We start from the raw sequence: 22,500 nt of genomic DNA, 5'->3' as shown, positions 1-22,500 counted from the left end.
AAGAGAGGACAGGAGATAGGAGGACAGAGAGAAAGAGAGGACATGAGATAGGAGGACAGAGCGATAGAGAGTACAGGAGATATGAGGACAGAGCGATAGAGAGTACAGGAGATAGGAGGACAGAGAGAAAGAGAGGACATGAGATAGGAGGACAGAGCGATAGAGAGTACAGGAGATATGAGGACAGAGAGAAAGAGAGGACAGGAGATAGGAGGACAGCGAGAAAGAGAGGATAGGAGATAGGAGGACAGAGAGAAAGACAGGGAGGGAGATAGGAGGACAGAGAGAAAGAGAGGACAGGTGATAGGAGGACAGAGAGAAAGAGAGGACAGGAGATAGGAGGACAGAGAGAAAGAGATGGAGAGAGATAGGAGGACAGAGAGAAAGAGAGGACAGGTGATAGGAGGACAAAGCGATAGAGAGTACAGGAGATATGAGGACAGAGCGATAGAGAGTACAGGAGATAGGAGGACAGAGAGAAAGAGAGGACAGGTGATAGGAGGACAGCGAGAAAGAGAGGACAGGAGATAGGAGGACAGAGAGAAAGAGAGGGAGGGAGATAGGAGGACAGAGCGATAGAGAGTACAGGAGATATGAGGACAGAGCGATAGAGAGTACAGGAGATAGGAGGACAGAGAGAAAGAGAGGACAGGTGATAGGAGGACAGAGAGAAAGAGAGGACAGGAGATAGGAGGACAGAGAGAAAGAGAGGGAGGGAGATAGGAGGACAGAGAGAAAGAGGGAGGGAGATAGGAGGACAGAGAGAAAGAGAGGGAGGGAGGTGGACAAGAAGAAAGAATCTCAGAAAGAAAGAGAAAGGGGTGACATTGAAACACACAAAATACACACAACCATAAACATGGTGGTACCATGATGCCGGTTAGTAAACAGACTCCTTTGCCACAGTACGTGTGAGGCACCATGTCTCCGTAGCCAATAGACAGGAAGGTGATAGAGATGAGCCACATCGCCCCCAGGAAGTTACTGGTCACATCCTGGGCATCGTGATACCTGGGGAGAGAGAGACAGGAAGTTACTGGTCACATCCTGGGCATCATGATACCTGGGGAGAGAGAGACAGGAAGTTACTGGTCACATCCTGGGCATTATGATACCTGGAGAGAGAGACAAGAAGTTACTGGTCACATCCTGGGCATTATGATACCTGGGGAGAGAGAGACAGGAAGTTACTGGTCACATCCTGGGCATCGTGATACCTGGGGAGAGAGAGAGAGAGACAGGAAGTTACTGGTCACATCCTGGGCATCATGATACCTAGGGAGAGAGAGACAGGAAGTTACTGGTCACATCCTGGGCATTATGATACCTGGAGAGAGAGACAAGAAGTTACTGGTCACATCCTGGGCATTATGATACCTAGGGAGAGAGAGACAGGAAGTTACTGGTCACATCCTGGGCATCGTGATACCTGGGGAGAGAGAGACAGGAAGTTACTGGTCACATCCTGGGCATCATGATACCTGGAGAGAGAGAGACAGGAAGTTACTGGTCACATCCTGGGCATTATGATACCTGGGGAGAGAGAGACAGGAAGTTACTGGTCACATCCTGGGCATCATGATACCTGGAGAGAGAGACAGGAAGTTACTGGTCACATCCTGGGCATTATGATACCTGGTAGAGAGAGACAGGAAGTTACTGGTCACATCCTGGGCATCATGATACCTGGAGAGAGAGACAGGAAGTTACTGGTCACATCCTGGGCATCATGATACCTGGGGAGAGAGAGACAGGAAGTTACTGGTCACATCCAGGGCATTATGATACCTAGGGAGAGAGAGACAGGAAGTTACTGGTCACATCCTGGGCATTATGATACCTGGAGAGAGAGGCAGGAAGTTACTGGTCACATCCTGGGCATCATGATACCTGGAGAGAGAGACAGGAAGTTACTGGTCACATCCTGGGCATTATGATACCTAGGGAGAGAGAGACAGGAAGTTACTGGTCACATCCTGGGCATTATGATACCTGGGGAGAGAGAGACAGGAAGTTACTGGTCACATCCTGGGCATCATGATACCTGGAGAGAGAGACAGGAAGTTACTGGTCACATCCTGGGCATTATGATACCTGGAGAGAGAGGCAGGAAGTTACTGGTCACATCCTGGGCATCATGATACCTGGAGAGAGAGACAGGAAGTTACTGGTCACATCCTGGGCATTATGATACCTGGGGAGAGAGAGACAGGAAGTTACTGGTCACATCCTGGGCATCATGATACCTGGAGAGAGAGACAGGAAGTTACTGGTCACATCCTGGGCATTATGATACCTGGAGAGAGAGGCAGGAAGTTACTGGTCACATCCTGGGCATCATGATACCTGGAGAGAGAGACAGGAAGTTACTGGTCACATCCTGGGCATCATGATACCTGGAGAGAGAGACAGGAAGTTACTGGTCACATCCTGGGCATTATGATACCTAGGGAGAGAGAGACAGGAAGTTACTGGTCACATCCTGGGCATCATGATACCTGGAGAGAGAGACAGGAAGTTACTGGTCACATCCTGGGCATCATGATACCTGGAGAGAGAGAGACAGGAAGTTACTGGTCACATCCTGGGCATTATGATACCTGGGGAGAGAGAGACAGGAAGTTACTGGTCACATCCTGGGCATCATGATACCTGGAGAGAGAGACAGAAAGTTACTGGTCACATCCTGGGCATTATGATACCTGGAGAGAGAGACAGGAAGTTACTGGTCACATCCTGGGCATCATGGTACCTGGAGAGAGAGACAGGAAGCTACTGGTCACATCCTGGGCATCATGATACCTGGGGAGAGAGAGACAGGACGTTACTGGTCACATCCTGGGCATTATGATACCTAGGGAGAGAGAGACAGGAAGGTACTGGTCACATCCTGGGCATTATGATACCTAGGGAGAGAGAGACAGGAAGTTACTGGTCACATCCTGGGCATTATGATACCTGGGAAGAGAGAGAGGGAGAGAGAGAGAGAGAGAGAGAGAGAGAGAGAGAGAGAGAGAGAGAGAGAGAGAGAGAGAGAGAGAGAGAGAGAGAGAGAAAGAGAGAGAGAGAGAGAGAGCGAGAGAGAGGGAAAGAGAGAAAGAGACAGAGAGCGAGAGAGCGAGAAAGAGAGAGAGAGAGAAAGAGACAGAGAAAGAGAGAGCGAGAAAGAGAAAGGGAAAGAGAGAAAAAGAAAGAGAGAGAGAGAGAAGGAGAGAGAGAGAGAGAGAGAGAGAAAGGGAAAGAGTAAAAGAGAGAGAGAGAGCCAAAACTCCACTACTCCTCTCTCACACGTACCTCTCACACACTCGTACGGTCCAGGCAGCGATGATCCACAGTGAGATGCTGAAGACCAGGAGAACAGTGCCTGGACAGATGGTCATCAGAGTCTTCATAACAAACCTTGTGTTAAAGTGCACCTGCAAAGCACGCACACATGCACGCAAGCACACACGCAGATGTAACGCACACACGCACATAACACACGCACACATACACAGTGTTAGATGTCATCGATAACGTATATAACGCGCAGTTGAAGTCGGAAGTTTACATACACCTTAGCCAAATAAATTTCAACTCAGTTTTTCACAATTCCTGACATTTAATCCTAGTAAAAATTGCCTGTCAGTTAGGATCACCACTTTATTTTAAGAATGTGAAATGTCAGAATAATAGTAGAGAGAATGATTTATTTCAGCTTTTATTTCTTTCATCACATTCCCAGTGGGTCAGAAGTTTACATACACTCAATTAGTATTTGGTAGCATTGCCTTTAATTTTTTTTAACTTGGGTCAAACGTTTCAGGTAGCCTTCCACAAGCTTCCCACAGTAAGTTGGGTGAATTTTGGCCCATTCCACCTGAGAATAGATGGTGTAACTGAGTCAGGTTTGTAGGCCTCTTTGCTCGCAGACGCTTTTTCAGTTCTGCCCACAAATTTTCAATAGGATTGAGGTCAGGGCTTGGTGATGGTCACTCCAATACCTTGACTTGGTTGTCCTTAAGCCATTTTGCCACAACTTTGGAAGTATGCTTGGGGTCATTGTCCATTTGGAAGACCCATTTGCAACCAAGCTTTAACTTCCTGACTGATGTCTTGAGATGTAGCTTCAATATATCCACATCATTTTCTTCCCTCATGATGCCATCTATTTTGTGAAGTGCACCAGTACCTCCTGCAGCAAAGCACACCCACAACATGATGCTTCCACCCCCAACATGATGCTTCCACCCCCATGCTTCACGGTTGGGATGGTGTTCTTCGGCTTGCAAGCCTCCCCCTTTTTCCTCCAAACATAACGATGGTCATTATGGCCATTTATTTTTATTTTTGTTTCATCAGACCAGAGGACATTTCTCCAAAAAGTACGAGCTTTGTCCCCATGTGCAGTTGCAAACCGTAGTCTGGCTTTTTTATGGCAGTTTTGGAGCAGTGGCTTCTTCCTTGCTGAGCGGCCTTTCAGGTTATGTCAACATAGGACTCGTTTTACTGTGGATATAGATACTTTTGTACCTGTTTCCTCCAGCATCTTCACAAGGTCCTTTGCTGATTCTGGGATTGATTTGCACTTTTCACACCAAAGTACGTTCATCTCTAGGAGACAGAACGCGTCTCCTTCCTGAGCGGTAAGACGGCTGTGTGGTCCCATGATGTTTATACTTGCGTACCATTGTTCGTACAGATGAACGCGGTACCTTCAGGCGTTTGGAAATAGCTCCCAAGGATGAACTAGACTTGTGGAGGTCTACAATTATTTTTCGGAGGTCTTGGCTGATTTCTTTTGATTTTCCCATGATGTCAAGCAAAGAGACACTGAGTTTGAAGGTAGGCCTTGACATACATCCACAGGTACAACTCAGAAGCCTATCAGAAGCTTCTAAAGCCATGACATAATTTTCTGGAATTGTCCATGCTGTTTAAAGGCACAGTCAACTTAGTGTATGTCAACTTCTGACCCACTGGAATTGTGATACAGTGAATTATAAGTGAAATAATCTGTCTGTAAACAATTGTTGGAAAAATTACTTGTGTCATGCACAAAGTAGATGCCACAACCGACTTGCCAAAACTATAGTTTGTTAACAAGAAATTTGTGGCGTGGTTGAAAAACGAGTTCTAATGACTCCAACCTAAGTGTTTGTTAACTTCCGACATCAACTATATATAATCTGTACACAAACATACATAAACTGTGTTAAAGTGCACCTTCAAACACCAACTGAATGGGACGGCCTTCCTGGAATGGAGCCTGCGGCCTTTTGAACCTGTATTACTACACATCATATTATCTCAAAGCCCTTGTTGACAACACATGATTTACGTGAAAACTCTCACGTTGGGATTCCGTCCTCCATGGTCCTGATCATGTTTTAATCATGTCAGGTCATATTGATGGTAATAAATGAAACAGGTCATATTAACGGTCCATTCAGCAGTAGTTGGTTCAACCTTTGAAGTGTTAAGAGCTGATAAATGAGGGTTAATCTAGTAGAACACCAGGAGATCCACATACAGCAGCTCCCCTCATCACATCTCATTCAGCCATATCCTGAAGGACATATTACAACCCTACTCACTATCTAACACATTACTCATCTAATACATTGTCACACTCTCTCTCTCTCTCGCTCTCTCTCTCTCTCTCTCTCTCTCTCTCTCTCTCTCTCTCTCTCTCTCTCTCTCTCTCTCTCTCTCTCTCTCTCTCTCTCTCTCTCTCTCTCTCTCTCTCTCTCTCTCTCTCTCTCACTCACTCTCTCCCTCTCTCACTCTCTCTCGCTCTCTCTCTCTCACTCCCTCTCTCACACTCTCTCTCTCTCTCGCACTCACTCACTCTCCCTCTCTCTCACTCACTCTCTCTATTTCTCTCTTTCTCTCCCTCTCTCCCTCTCTCTCTCTCTCTCTCTCTCTCAATTCAATTAAATTAAATTAAATTTGCTTTGTTGGCATGACGTAACAGTGTACATATTGCCAAAGCTTATTTACAATATAAAATGAGAATCAAAATTGTCAACGGGACAACAGTAACAACAATAACCAAGTGTCAAAATAACCATACATTGAACAATAACAATAAACATACAGTAGAGTACATGTGCAGGTTGATTGGTCTGTCAGACACCGTCCCTCAACTTATGGCAGGCAGCAATGTAGTGCGCTGCCAACCCACAGCTCTCTGCGTCCTCCCCCAACAGGACGGGTAGCCTATTCTCATCAGAGAGGTCTTTGAAACCTTGAATAAGAGTTTCAAATTTGGGGAAATGACACTCTCTAATCGTTTTAGATTTTTGACATTTTGTCAGGAAATGCAGCTCCGTCTCAGGTTCTGCTGTTGTGCAGTGGTTGCACAGCCTTTCCTCTACAGGGAGCCAGGTTTTCCTGTGTCTACCCTTCTCAATGGCAAAGCTGTGCTCACTGAGCCTGTACTTTGTCAAGGTTTTTCTAAGGTTTTGATCAGTAACCATGGTCAAATATTTAGCCACGGTGTACTGTCGATTTAGGGCCAGATAGCACTGCATTTTGCTTTGTGTTTGTGCTTGTGTTTCCCAATAAGCAATATAGTTTTGTTTTGACTGTGTTGTAATTTGGTTTATTCTGATTGATTGGATGTTCTGGTCCTGAGGCTTCAGTGTGTTAGTAGAACAAGTTTGTGAACTCAGCCCCAGGACCAGCTGGATGAGGGGACTCTTTTCTTTGCTCAGCTCTTGGCATTGCAGGGCTTGGTAGTGATATGAGAGGGGGTCACTGTATTTTAGATGTTTCCAAAACTTAATTGCTATTTTTTGAGTTTTTATTATTAGTGGATATTTGCCTAATTCTGCCCTGCATGCATTGTTTGTAGTTTTCCTCTGGACATGTAGGAGAATCTTACAGAACTCTGCATGCAGGGTTTCAATGGGATGTTTGTCCCATTTGATGAAATCTTGTTTTGCAAGTGGACCCCACACCTCGCTGCCATAAAGTGCAATTGGTTCAATGACATATTCAATTAGTTTTAGCCAAATTTTAATAGGTATTTCAATTTGAATTTGCTTTTTAATGGCGTAGAATGCCCTGCGTTCTTTCTCTCTCAGTTCATTCACTGCCTCATTAAGGTGTCCAGTTGAGCTTATTTTTAAACCTAAGTAATTGTAGTGTGTGCAGTGCTCTATATATTTTGTACCAATTGAGAACTTTGGTCTAATTCCCTGAGATCTGGATCTTCTCTGGAAAATCATTATTTTAGTATTTTTGGGGTTTACTGCCAGGGCCCAGGTCTGGCAGTACTGCTCTAGCAGGTCCAGGCTCTGCTGTAGGCCATGTGCTGTGGGTGACAGCAGGCATAGGTAATCTGCGAAGAGTAGGCATTTAACCTCTGAATTATGGAGACTAACACCAGGGGCTGAGGATTTTTCTAGAATAGTGGCCAATTCGTTGATGTAAATATTGAAGAGTGCAGGGCTCAGATTACAACCCTGACGAAGGCCCCGCCCCTGGTTAAAGAATGCTGTTATTTTCTTGCCAATTTTAATGCTGCACGTATTGCCATTTACATTGATTTAATTATGTCATATGTTTTACCCCCTACACCACTTTCAATAACTTTGTAGAACAGTCCTGTATGCCAAATAGAATCAAATGCTTTTTGGAAGTCGATAAAGCAAGCGTATATTTTGGTATTATTTTGGTGGACATGTTTATCTATCAGGGTGTGTAGGGTGTAAATATGATCAGTCGTGCGATGTTTTGGTATAAATCCAATTTGGCTTTTACTCAAGACATTGTGCTTATTAAGGAAGTTTAGAACTCTTACATTTATAATACTACAGAAAACCTTCCCCAGGTTACTGTTCACACAAATGCCTCTGTAATTGTTAGGGTCAAATTTGTCTCCGTTTTTAAAGATTGGGGTTATGAGTCCTTGATTCCAGATGTCAGGGAAATACCCTACACTCAGGATCAAATTAAACAGTTTTAATATAGCCAATTGAAATTTTGCACTAGTGAGTTTGAGCATCTCATTTAGGATGCCATCAGGTCCGCATGCCTTTTTAAATTTGAGAGCCTGAAGTTTCTTATAGAGCTCCTGGTCAGTAATTGGGGAGTCCAGTGGATTTTGATTGTCCTTTATAGCTTTTTCTAATCCATTCAACTTCTCATGAATTTGGCATTGTTCTGCATTTGTGTCAATTTGAACGGTGTTGTAGAGTGTTTTAAAATGGTATCTCTCTCTCTCTCTCTCTGTCTACATCTCTTTCTATTAGGTCTACATCTCCTTATCTCAGTCTCATTGTACTATTCCCTCTATCATATCTCACTCTTTCTTTTATCGCTTTACTATTGACCTCACTCATGTAATACCCACTACTCACTCTCTCACTCTCATTCGCCAATTCTCTCAATAATTTCCCCGCATTTCATTCTCATAGGTTTCGTCCCAAATGGCACCCTATTCCCTATGGGCATTGGATACAAGTAGTGCACTATGTAGGGGATAAGGAAGCACCCTTCTGCCTTATTATTCCTGCTGCATATCTGTCATTACTGTCCTCAGTTACCTGACAGAGGAGGATTTAGTCTCTGTCATTACTGTCCTCAGTTACCTGACAGAGGAGGATTTAGTCTCTGTCATTACTGTCCTCAGTTACCTGACAGAGGAGGATTTAGTCTCTGTCATTACTGTCCTCAGTTACCTGACAGAGGAGAATTTAGTCTCTGTCATTACTGTCCTCAGTTACCTGACAGAGGAGGATTTAGTCTCTGTCATTACTGTCCTCAGTTACCTGACAGGGGAGGATTCAGTCTGAATTATTGGGAATGTGAGAAGCTGAGACAGCAAGGCAGACATCAATCAATCATTCATACTTCATTGGACAGACACAGGAGGAGAGAAAGAAATAGTGAGAGACACAGGAGGAGAGAAATAGATTGAGAAACACAGGATGAGAGAAAGGCAAGATGGAAGGAGTGAGACATAATGAGTGAAGAGAAAGAGTGAACAACAAAGCCCCCGGCACACACACACACCTTATTGAGGGCCCCTATGCTCCGTGAGGTATCAGTGAACACACACACCTTATTGAGGGCCCCTATGCTCCGTGAGGAGGTATCAGTGAACACACACACACCTTATTAGGGGCCCCTATGCTCCGTGAGGAGGTATCAGTGAACACACACACCTTATTAGGGGCCCCTATGCTCCGTGAGGAGGTATCAGTGAACACACACACCTTATTGAGGGCCCCTATGCTCCGTGAGGAGGCATCAGTGAACACACACACCTTATTGAGGGCCCCTATGCTCCGTGAGGAGGCATCAGTGAACACACACACCTTATTGAGGGCCCCTATGCTCCGTGAGGAGGTATCAGTCAACACACACACCTTATTGAGGGCCCATATGCTCCGTGAGGAGGGATCAGGAAACACACACACCTTATTGAGGGCCCCTATGATCCGTGAGGAGGTATCAGTCAACACACACACCTTATTGAGGGCCCATATGCTCCGTGAGGAGGGATCAGGAAACACACACACCTTATTGAGGGCCCCTATGATCCGTGAGGAGGTATCAGGGAACACACACACCTTATTGAGGGCCCCTATGATCCGTGAGGAGGCATCAGTGAACACACACACACCTTATTGAGGGCCCCTATGATCCGTGAGGAGGCATCAGTGAACACACAAACCTTATTGAGGGCCCCTATGCTCCATGAGGAGGCATCAGTGAAAACACACACCTTATTGAGGGCCCCTATGCTCCGTGAGGAGGCATCAGTGAACACACACACACCTTATTGAGGGCCCATATGCTCCGTGAGGAGGTATCAGTGAACACACACACCTTATTGAGGGCCCATATGCTCCGTGAGGAGGCATCAGTGAACACACACACCTTATTGAGGGCCCATATGCTCTGTGAGGAGGTATCAGTGAACACACACACCTTATTGAGGGCCCCTATGCTCCGCGAGGAGGCATCAGTGAACACACACACCTTATTGAGGGCCCCTATGCTCCGCGAGGAGGTATCAGTGAACACACACACCTTATTGAGGGCCCCTATGCTCCGCGAGGAGGCATCAGTGAACAGTTTGCTGTGCAGCAGCATGACGCGGGCGATGAGGTAGAGGCGGAGGAACATAGGAACACTCAGCACCATGTCCAGGTCAGCCTCAGCCTGGGACGGGGCGTAAGAGAACGCCAGACGTGCCCGCCACTGGAACTTAAAGTCCCCGGGCACCGGATGCACCGCCGACACCAGTAGCTCCAACGATATCAGCAACACCCGATTCAACGTCATGGCGATGCGCCAGTCGTCTGCTCCGTTGTCGATGACGAAGAGCTGTGGTAGGGAAGAGGAGGAACAAGGGACAGGAAGATAGAACGAGGGCTGGTTAGAGCGGAGGTAGCATTTTAACCACTTTTTAATTACTTAGTAATGAGCGTCGACATCATCATCATGGTCACCATCATCATCATTATCAGTAGTTTGGTACATGATTACAGTGTTAGTGCCTGTAGTAGTCAAAATAATGGCTTTGCATAATCACAGTGGATTTATCATTGATTTGCTGAGAGGAAGCTGTTAGAATGTAGTGACACTGTTGATGTTTAGACTGCTTTGTTCCCCTTTCCCTCATATAAAACGAACTGTCTGCTAACTGTCATCTAACTGTCTGCTAACTGTCTGGTAACTGTAGGCTAACTGTCTGCTAAATGTCTGCTAACTGTCTGCTAACTGGCAGCTAACTCTCAGCGAACTGTCTGCTAACTGGCAGCTACATATCTGCTAACTGTCTGCTAACTGTTTTCTAACTGTCTGCTAACTGTAGGCTAACTGTCTGCTAACTGTAGGCTAACTGTCTGCTAACTCTCAGCTAACTGTCAGCTAAATGTCTGCTAACTCTCTGCTAACTGTTTACTAACTGTCTGCTAACTGTCTACTAACTGTCTGCTAACTGTAGGTTAACTGTCTGCTAACTGTCTGCTAACTCTCAGCTAACTGTCTGCTAACTGTCAGCTAACTGTCAGCTAAATGTCTGCTAACTGTCTGCTAACTGTCTACTAACTGTCTGCTAACTGTAGGCTAACTGTCTGCGAACTGTCTGCTAACTCTCAGCTAACTGTCTGCTAACTGTCTGCTAACTGTCTGCTAACTGGAGGCTAACTGTCTGCTAACTGTCTGCTAACTCTCAGCTAACTGTCTGCTAAATGTCTGCTAACTCTCAGCTAAATGTCTGCTAAGACTCAGCTAACTGTCTGCTAACTGTCTGCTAACTCTCAGCTAACTCAGCTAATTGTCTGCTAACTCTCAGCTAACTGTCTGCTAACTGTCTCCTAACTCTCAGCTTACTGTCAGCTAACTGTCTGCTAACTCTCAGCTTACTGTCTGCTAACTGTCTGCTAACTCTCAGCTTACTGCCTGCTAACTGCCTGCTAACTGTCTGCTAACACCCCAGTAACCTAAGTGATCCCATTATCCCAGTCACAGCATTACTTTGAGACATCATTATGGATGTATTTCTGGCATCATTATGAACACATTCTAGCCATAATGCTTTAATTGCTGTTTTTTTCCTGCTCAGTTGATGTTGTTTGCTTTCTTAATTGCTGTGGTTACTGTTGATACTGTCGCCGGGGCGGTTGTTATGAGGAAGAGCTAAGAGCAGGGTTTTAGTAGAGACCATCCCCTTCAGGAAGAGACAGACGGGGGGGGGATGAAGAGAGAATACGAGAGAGGGGGGAGATATGGAGAAGGAGAGAGAGGGAGGAGCTAGAGATAGGGAAAAAGAGAAGGCAGGGAATGAGAAAGAGAGAAAAAGAAGGGAGACAGAGAAAGAGGAGAGACAGACAGGTAGAGAGCGAGAGATGGAGCGAGGTAGGGAAGTCCCTGTTTTAAATGAAAGGTTGAACAGATGCTGGTGGGCAGAGAGGAACAGTCAGAGTTGAGCAGAGAGAGAGAGAGCAGCTCTTACTGTATCCACATGATTCATCTGGAGAGGTTTTTATCCCACACACTTTGTCTCATCATACACAACAAACACTATGAGAGGGTCAACCAACAGAACTAACACAGTACAGGACCAACCAGAAGTCACAACTCATCTGGAGGGGCCTCAACTGGCCTGCACTGTAGCAGGATTTAATGTACAACCACTACCAGACTGAAGAACAAGGGATAGGGAGAGAGAGATAGAAAGACAGACAGAGAGAGAAAGAGAGAGAGAGAGCAAGAGAGAGTGGGGGGGTAAAGAGAGAGAGGAGCGAGAGAGAAAGAGAGAGAGAGGGGGGGATGAGGTGTAAAGAGAGAGAGAGAGAGCGAGAGAGCAAGGGAGAGAGAGAGAGGGAGAGAGAGAGAGAGAGAGAGAGAGAGAGAGAGAGAGAGAGAGAGAGAGAGAGAGAGAGAGAGAGAGAGAGAGAGAGAGAGAGAGAGAGAGAGAGAGAGAGAGAGAGAGAGAGAGAGAAGGAATGATACAGATAGTTAAACTGAAATGTGACACTAAAAGAGAGTTCAGTAGTGGTAACATTCTAGCCCAGGTGTCTGTGTCTGCTCCAGCCAACTTACCTTGGTGAGACAGCTACAGCCTGTGGCCTGGTTGAAAGCAGACACAGTCACCCAGGCATCCAGGCTAGTGACGCTCCCTGTGCTCTAGTAGCAGAATGACATTCAGTGCATTTACAGACACAACCAGCTGTGGATCAGTGCTGGATAGAAAGCACAAATAGACTTTCAGCTTTCAGACTAGATGTCTCTGTTTGCGTGACAGTGTAGCATGCAACTGGTGCCACTGGTGAAAAGACTAAAGGAGCATTCATCATGTCGTTGGTGTGTGTCGCAAGGAGTCATTGTGTTCTGCACACTCGTGTATTGTAGGTAAAATGATTTGTGAATGCTGCATGTCAGTCAGTGTGTGTGTATGTGTGCATGAAAGAGAGAGAGAGAGAGAGAGAGAGAGAGAGCGAGCGAGAGAGAGAGAGAGAGAGAACGAGAGTGAGAGCGGGTGTTTTGCAGACCTAGCCTCGTCATGGTGACTGTTGCCAAGGCGACAACATCAAAGACCAGCCAAGCTTAATTAGAATCCCCAGCCAGAGAGAAAGAGATAAAGAGAGAGAGAGGGAGGGGGGGAGGGAGGGAAATAGAGGTAGGGACACAGGGGAAGAGATAGAGACAACGGGAAGGAATAGAGAGAAAGATCCTGTGTGTGAGAGTCAAAGAGAGTGAGAGAGAGTACAGTACAGAAGTTGTGTGCGTGTGTGTGTGTGTGTGTGTGTGTGTGTGTGTGTGTGTGTGTGTGTGTGTGTGTGTGTGTGTGTGTGTGTGTGTGTGTGTGTGTGTGTGTGTGTGTGTGTGTGTGTGTGTGTGTGTGTGTGTGTGTGTGTGTGTGTCTGTGCACACTAATGGCACTGTGCTTTTCCATTGAGTCAGAGGGAAGCCCATCACAGCCCCAACACACACACAACTCATTCACACTTACAGAACATCTCTCTTGTCTGCAAACTGATCGTGTGACACTGCCGCTCTTCTATCCCTCACTCCCTCTTTCTCTCTCTTCCCCAGATCCTCCCTCCCTCTTTCTCTCTCTTCCTCAGATCCTCCCTCCCTCTTTCTCTCTTCCCCAGATCCTCCCTCCCTCTTTCTCTCTCTTCCCCAGATCCTCCCTCCCTCTTTCTCTCTCTTCCCCAGATCCTCCCTCCCTCTTTCTCTCTTCCCCAGATCCTCCCTCCCTCCCTCTTTCTCTCTCTTCCCCAGATCCTCCCTCCCTCTTTCTCTCTTCCCCAGATCCTCCCTCCCTCTTTCTCTCTCTTCCCCAGATCCTCCCTCCCTCTTTCTCTCTTCCCCAGATCCTCCCTCCCTCTTTCTCTCTCTTCCCCAGATCCTCCCTCCCTCTTTCTGTCTTCCCCAGATCCTCCCTCCCTCTTTCTCTCTCTTCCCCAGATCCTCCCTCCCTCTTTCTCTCTCTTCCCCAGATCCTCCCTCCCTCTTTCTCTCTCTTCCCCAGATCCTCCCTCCCTCTTTCTCTCTTCCCCAGATCCTCCCTCCCTCTTTCTCTCTCTTCCCCAGATCCTCCCTCCCTCTTTCTCTCTCTTCCCCAGATCCTCCCTCCCTCTTTCTCTCTCTTCCCCAGAACCTCCCTCCCTCTTTCTCTCTCTTCCCCAGATCCTCCCTCCCTCTTTCTCTCTCTTCCCCAGATCCTCCCTCGCTCTTTCTGAATGACATCCAAACAAATCCAAACAGAAGTGATTCAGACTCGCACCATCAGAGGAAATTACCATCCCTCCTTCTCTCTCTCCCTCCCTCCCCCTTCCTCTTCATTCCACACACCTCTACACAGTCCTCCCTCCTCTTCGTCCTCTTCCTCCTGCTGCTGTCACTCTTTTCCTGGATGAATCGCCACAAGGAAAAACTAAATATTTAAATTCCATTAAGAAGGTAATCTGTCAATGGGAATGACTGAGCACCACTGGGCTTACACCACAGAACAGTAGGAGAGGAGGAGGGAGAGAGGGAGGGAAGTGGGAGAAGAAGGGAGGGAGGGAGGGAGGGAGGGAGAGGGAGGGAGGAGGGAGGGAGGGAGGGAGGGAGTGTCGTCACTAGTTAACACATCCACAAAGTCATAATTATGGCATAACCCCACCCATTTGTACCTTTTATCTTCTTAAAATTTAATTTGAAACCTTACCCTAACCTTAAGCCTAACATTAACCACCTGCTAACCTTATGCCTAACCATAACCTCAAATTAAGACCAAAAAGCACATTTGACTTTTGACAATTTGACCATTTTGACTTTGTGGCTGAGGAATCTGACTTTGTGGCTGTGTTAACTAGTGGGGTACAGTACCAGTGGTCAAAACCCACAGAGGGAAAAGGGAATAGGCAGGAGGGAGGGATGAGATAGAAGGCGTGTGGAAATAAAGAACAGGCAAAGAGAGAGAGAGCGAGGAATAGATGGAGGAAAGTGAGCAGAGGAAATTATGAAGGCCAAAGATAGGTGAGGCCTTTTCACAGGTGAAGGTGTAAACTGGCAGGGGATTAGCTAGCGGATGTCTCCTTGTGCGCTATAATAGGACACCTCTAAACCCTCTTTGGCTCCCGGCCTGACAACCCCATCTAACCCCTCCCTCACCCTGCCTCCCCCTCTCACCCACTCCTGTCCACAGCCACTGACTGTATGTGCTTTGGGAGTGTGTGTGTGCTCTAGGTGTGTGTGTGTAAAACTTCTCCTTCCATCCTCCTCACCCTCCTCTTACCCCCCAGATCCCCCACCTCCCCTTCTCCAGCCCTGCTCTGCTAGGGACGCTGCTGTAACAACAGACCAGAGAGACGGAAGGAGTGCCACGTATCAAACACTTATTTCATTTATATTAAAACCAGATAAATCTGGGTGAGTCCCCTGCTGATTATAGACCCATAAGTTTAATAAATTGTGACAATAATATAATAACAAAGCTTATAAGCAAAAAAATGTCAAAAGTCTTACCAGACTTCATACATATCAATCAAACAGGGTTTATTAAAAATAGACACTTACAAACAAATAGAAGAACATGTTTCAGTTGAATACTAAACGCTAAAAAACAACATATAGATGTATCAATAATGTGACACATTGGTGCGGCTGGCTTCCGGGTTAAGCAGGTCATGTTTCGGAGGATGAGACAAGATCGAAATTGGGGAGAAAAGGGGGGTAACAAAATATAGATATACACTACCGGTCAAAAGTTACACCTACTCATTCAAGGGTTTTTCTTTATTTTTACTATTTTCTACAAGACATCAAAACTATGAAATAACACTTATGGAATCATGTAGTAACCCAAAAAGTGTTAAACCAATCTAAATATATTTTATATTTGAGATTCTTCAAATAGCCACCCTTTTCTTTGATGAGAGCATTGCACACTCTTGGCATTCTCTCAACCAGCTTCATGAGGTAGTCACCTGGAATGCATTTCAATTAAAAGTTGTACCTTCTTAAAAGTTTGAGCCATTTAGTTGTGTTGTGACAAGGTGGTGGTGGGGGGGGGGGGGGTATACAGAAGATAGCCCTATTTGGTAGAAGACCAAGTCCATTTTATGGCAAGAACAGATCAGTTACCAGCCTCAGAAATTGCAGCCCAAATAATTGCTTCACAGAGTTCAAGTAACAGACACATCTCAACATCAACTGTTCAGATGAGACTGTGTGAATCAGGCCTTCATGGTCGAATTTCTGCAAAGAAACTACTACTAAAGGACACCAATAATAAGAAGAGACTTGCTTGGGCCAAGAAGCACGAGCAATGGTCTGGAGTCCAGATTTGATATTTTTGGTTCCAACCACTGTGTCTTTGTGAGGTGTGATTTGCTGGTGAAACTGCCTGTGATTTATTTAGAATTCAAGGCACACTTAACCAGCATGGCTACCACAGCATTTTGCAGTGATACGCCATCCCACCTGGTTTGGGCTTAGTTGGACTATCATTTGTTACACATCTCCAGGCTGTGTAAGGGCTATTTTACCAACAAGGGAGTGATGGAGTGCTGCATTAGATGACCTGGCCTCCACAATCCCCCGACCTCAAACAAATTGAGATGGTTTGGGATGAGTCGAACCGCAGATTGAGGGAAAAGCAGCCAACAAGTGCTGAGCATACAGTTGAAGTTGGAAGTTTACATACACTTAGGTTGGAGTCATTAAAACTCGTTTTTCAACCACTCCACAAATGTCTTTTTAACAAGCTATAGTTTTGGCATGTCGGTTAGGACATCTACTTTGTGCATGACACAAGTCATTTTTCCAACAGTTGTTTACAGACAGATTATTTCACTGTATCACAATTCCAGTGGGTCAGAAGTTTACATACACTAAATTGACTGTGCCTTTAAACAGCTTGGAAAATTCCAAAAAATGATGTCATAGCATATAGTTAAATTCACTAAAGAGGAACAATGAGTACATATTGAAGATGTGCATGCTCATCCCCAGAATCTTTTTACGTGTCTATTTTCAAAGGATAAAGCTAATGTAACGGGTTTCTTCCTCTTCGTCTGAGGAGGAGTAGCAAGGATCGGACCAATACGCAGCGTGGTAAGTGTCCATAATGATATATTTAATCAATCAACAGAACACTGAACGAAATAACAAAAATACAAAACAAACAACCCGAAACAGTTCCGTATGGTGAAAACACTAACACAGGATACAACCACCCACAAAACCCAAAGGAAAACAGGCAACCTAAATATGGCTCCCAATCAGAGACAACGACTGACACCTGCCTCTGATTGGGAACCATACTAGGCCAAACACAGAAATAGACAACCTAGACATACAACATAGAATGCCCACCCACATCACACCCTGACCAAACAAAACATAGAAACATACAAAGCAATCTATGGTCAGGGCGTGACAGTACCCCCCCCAAAGGTGCGGACTCCGGCCGCAAAACCTGAACCTATAGGGGAGGGTCTGGGTGGGCATCTGTCTGCGGTGACGGCTCTGGCGCGGGACGTGGACCCCACTCCACCACTGTCTTAGCCCCCTTAAGTGGCGTCTTTGGCGCGGCGACCCTCGCCGCCGACCTAGGACTGGGGACCCTAATAAAGGGCACCACTGGACTGAGGAGCACCTCTGGACTGAGGGGCAGCTCCGGACTGAGGGGCAGCTCCGGACTGAGGGGCAGCTCCGGACTGAAGGGCACGACTGGACTGAGGGGCGCCTCTGGACTGAGGGGCGCCTCTGGACTGAGGGGCAGCTCCGGACTGAGGGGCAGCTCCGGACTGAAGGGCGCCACTGGACTGAGGGGCGCCTCTGGACTGAGGGGCGCCTCTGGCCTGAGGGGCGGCTCCGGACTGAGGGGCGGCTCCGGACTGAGGGGCGGCTCAGGACCGAGGGGCGGCTCAGGACCGAGGGGCGGCTCAGGACTTAAGGGCGGCTCAGGACCGAAGGGCGGCTCCGGACCGAGGGGCGGCTCCGGACTGAAGGGCGGCTCCGGACTGAAGGGCGGCTCAGGCGCCTCTGGACTGAAGGGCGGCTCAGGCACCTCTGGACTGAAGGGCGGCTCAGGCTCCTCTGGACTGAAGGGCGGCTCAGGCGCCTCTGGACTGAAGGGCTGCTCAGGCACCTCTGGACTGACGGGCGGCTCAGGCGCATCTGGACTGACGGGCGGCTCAGGCAGCTCAGGACAGACGGGCGGCTCTGGAGGGTCCGGACTGGAGGGAGGCTCTGGCGGCTCAGGACAGACGGGCGGCTCTGGAGGGTCCGGACTGGAGGGAGGCTCTGGAGCGTCCGGACTGGAGGGACACACAGGAGACTTGGTTCTTAGAACAGGCACAGTACTCACCAGGCTGGAGAGATCTGCTGGAGGCCTGGTTCTTGGATGAGGCACAGGATAGACCGGTCCGTGGAGGCACACTGGAGGTCTCGAACTAAGGACCTGCACAACCCGTCCTGGCTGGATGATGATTTTAGCCCGGCACTTGCGGGGCGCAGGCACAGGACGCACTGGGCTGTGCAGACCCACGGGAGACACAGTGCGTAGGGCTGGTGCCATATAACACGGACCGAGGAGACGTACTGGAGACCAGATGCGCTGAGCAGGCTTCATCGCACCTGGTTCGATGCCCACTCTAGCCCAGCCGATACGAGGAGCGGCAATGTAGCGCACCGGGCTAAGCACACGTACTGGAGACATCGTGCGCTTCTCCGCATAACACGGTGCCTGCCCGGACCATCTCTCTCCACGGTAAGCACGGGAAGTTGGCTCAGGTCTCCTACCTGACTTAGCCCCACTCCCCGTGTGCTCCCCCCAATACATTTTTGGGGCTGCCTCTCGGGCTTCCAGCCGCGCTGCCGTGCTGCCTCCTCATATCGCCGCCGCTCAGCTTTCGCTGCCTCCAGCTCTGCCTTGGGGCCGCGATATTCCCCAGCCTGTGACCAGGGTCCTTTACCGTCCAAAATCTCCTCCCATGTCCAGGAGTCCAGAACTCGCTGCTTGGTCCTTTTTTGGTGGGTGGTTCTGTAATGGGTTTCGTCCTCTTCGTCTGAGGAGGAGTAGCAAGGATCGGACCAATACGCAGCGTGGTAAGTGTCCATAATGATATATTTAATCAATCAAACAGAACACTGAACGAAATAACAAAAATACAAAACAAACAACCCGAAACAGTCCCGTATGGTGAAAACACTAACACAGGATACAACCACCCACAAAACCCAAAGGAAAACAGGCTACCTAAATATGGCTCCCAATCAGAGACAACGACTGACACCTGCCTCTGATTGGGAACCATACTACAACATAGAATGCCCACCCACATCACACCCTGACCAAACAAAACATAGAAACATACAAAGCAATCTATGGTCAGGGCGTGACAGCTAAGAACATGAACAACTTCCTAGTTTAGAACACTATAACAATATGGAAGAAAATGAAACATTATACAAGAATCAATATCACTCCCAAAAAACAATCTTTGGATAGCTTTTCAGAATGTACAGATAAATTGGTCCACATGGAATACTAAAGGAATAGAAACTGTAAATGACTTGGTAATACAGAATTAAAGAGCAATTTTGGACTGACCAATGTAGATATTTTCAAATGCAACTTAAAAGTTTAATATCAAGAAATGTATATTTAAACATTTTTGGACATCAGCGTAATCTTGAGGGATTCCTATTTCAGTCAGAAAAGGATATTCATATGATATCTAAGATATACAAAACCTTGCAGAGAGCCTATCCAACTGACAATCTCCTAGAAAAAAATATAAAAATTGGAACCAAAACATAAAAATAACTGATATTGGCACAAGATGGAGGTAAAGTTGGAACATAACTAACGAGATTACAGGTAACTAAAATGTATGCTTAATCCAGTATAAACTAATGTATAGAATCTGTTACACAAAATACAAAAATTAACAAATTCTACAGCACAGCCCATCCAACTACCTCATCCCCATACTGTACTTATTTATTTATCTTGCTCCTTTGCACCCCAGTATCTCTACTTGCACATTCATCTTTTGCACATCTACCATTCCAGTGTTTAATTGCTATATTGTAATTCCTTCGCCATCATGGCCTATTTATTGCCTTAACTCCCTTATCTTACCTCATTTGCACACACTGTATATATGTGTAACTCTGTGTTGTTGTATGTCTCGAACTGCTATGCTTTATCTTTGCCAGGTCACAGTTGCAAATGAGAACTTGTTCTCAGCTAGCCTACCTGGTTAAATAAACGTGAAATATAAAAAATGTAAAATTAAAAGTTGGCTGTCAGAAGTATTACAATGTAAATGTACTTTTAATCTGTCTCTCTGTTTATTTCAAGACATGGCATATGAGGGTGCAGTGATACCCGATCATCTTGAAAAACAACAAAAAATCAACAACAACAAAAATCAACCAATCCTCCATCGTTAACCCAATGGAAAGTTCAAATGCTTTGTTATCTAAATGCTGAAAGTGTGTGGGCGACGGAGAGAAACAAAATGGTGCAGTTTGAGGCCATGTGACGGAGTATGATGTGGGCACTGGAGATGGGAGTATGAGCAGATGGCTCTGGGCAGGGGTGATGTTGTGATGGCTCTGGGCAGGGGTGATGTTGTGATGGCTCTGGGCAGGGGTGATGTTGTGATGGCTCTGGGCAGGGGTGATGTTGTGATGGCTCTGGGCAGGGGTGATGTTGTGATGGCTCTGGGCAGGGGTGATGTTGTGATGGCTCTGGGCAGGGGTGATGTTGTGATGGCTCTGGGCAGGGGTGATGTTGTGATGGCTCTGGGCAGGGGTGATGTTGTGATGGCTCTGGGCAGGGGTGATGTTGTGATGGCTCTGGGCAGGGGTGATGTTGTGATGGCTCTGGGCAGGGGTGATGTTGTGATGGCTCTGGGCAGGGGTGATGTTGTGATGGCTCTGGGCAGGGGTGATGTTGTGATGGCTCTGGGCAGGGGTGATGTTGTGATGGCTCTGGGCAGGGGCGATGTTGTGATGGCTCTGGGCAGGGGTGATGTTGTGATGGCTCTGGGCAGGGGTGATGTTGTGATGGCTCTGGGCAGGGGTGATGTTGTGATGGCTCTGGGCAGGGGCGATGTTGTGGATGTTGGTGAGAGTCTGTATGTTGTTGTTGATATGTGGATGTTTTGTATTGTTTAAAAAAGATTTTAAAAGGAAGGAGAGAAAGAGAGGAAAGGAGTGAGACAGAGACAGGAAATGAGAGAGAGCAGGAGAAAGAGATAGAGAGACAGAAATAGGAGAGAGGGGGAAGGAGAGCGACTTGAAACTCTAATGGTCTTCTGTAGAATACTGTGCTCTCTGATAAGATGTGCAGTTTCCACTCTTCCCCCAGATGAGCGTTCACCCCCTCCCCCTCTCATGTCCTCCATCTCCCTGGCCAAACTCCCATGGCCATGGTGGCTGCTGAGTAATCGTGTTAAGTCCCTGACTGCAGATGTCTCTAATACAGAACAAGACACAGACATAAGCAGACACCAACAGGCCAATCCAGAGTCACACAGTACAGAGACAGACCTGACCAAACAAGCCCAGAGTTACACAGAACACAAACAGACCTGACCAACAAGCCCAGAGTCACACAGAACAGAGACAGACCTGACCAAACAAGCCCAGAGTCACACAGAACAGAGACAGACCTGACCAAACAAGCCCAGAGTTACACAGAACACAGACAGACCTGACAAACAAGCCCAGAGTCACACAGAACAGAGACAGACCTGACCAAACAAGCCCAGAATTACACAGAACATAGACAGACCTAACCAACAAGCCCAGAGTCACACAGAACACAGACAGACCTGACCAACAAGCCCAGAGTCACACAGAACAGAGACAGACCTGACCAAACAAGCCCAGAATTACACAGAACAGAGACAGACCTGACCAACAAGCCCAGAGGCACACAGAACATAAACAGACATGACCAAACAAGCCCAGAGGCACCACTCCCCAGCGGGAGGAACAAAAAGGAGGTACAGTAGATGTTTTCCCTAAGCACTCATACAGGGTCAGATATTTTTTATCCCCCTAATGGATAAGGCTGGGATTAGCAGTAGGGTAATCTTATCCTAGATCTGTGGTTAGGGGCGAGTTCTACCTGTGAGGAGAAAGCCCACCTCAGGGAGGAGAGAGACAGGCTACACTACACACCACAGGACACAGTGATGGAGAGGACACACGCATACGTGCACACACACACTCACAAATAGGGTGGGAAACGCCTTGCAAGGCCTGCAGCATGGAAATCCCTTGAAGTGAGAGATAAAAACTAGGACAAGGATCTCACATCTCTCTCTCTCTCTCTCTCTCAATCACACACACACACACACACACACACACACACACACACACACACACACACACACACACACACACACACACACACACACACACACACACACACACACACACACACACACACACACACACACACACACACACTTTCCTAGACTGTGCTCTCAACTCTGAGGGAACACCTCTCTGGCTTTCTCTACACAGCTGAGAGAG

General features: G+C 47.0%; 1 pseudogene; it reads right to left on the bottom strand.

The window, feature by feature from the left end:
- The window catches only part of LOC139567223 (small conductance calcium-activated potassium channel protein 3-like), a 61,572-nt pseudogene that overhangs the window by 27,865 nt on the left and 11,207 nt on the right, over positions 1 to 22,500 (bottom strand).

Source organism: Salvelinus alpinus, unplaced genomic scaffold (assembly GCF_045679555.1).
Source record: "Salvelinus alpinus unplaced genomic scaffold, SLU_Salpinus.1 scaffold_82, whole genome shotgun sequence".
Lineage (NCBI taxonomy): Eukaryota > Metazoa > Chordata > Actinopteri > Salmoniformes > Salmonidae > Salvelinus > Salvelinus alpinus.
Note: the sequence above shows the minus strand (reverse complement) of the source record. Positions and strands in the feature narration are given on the sequence as shown.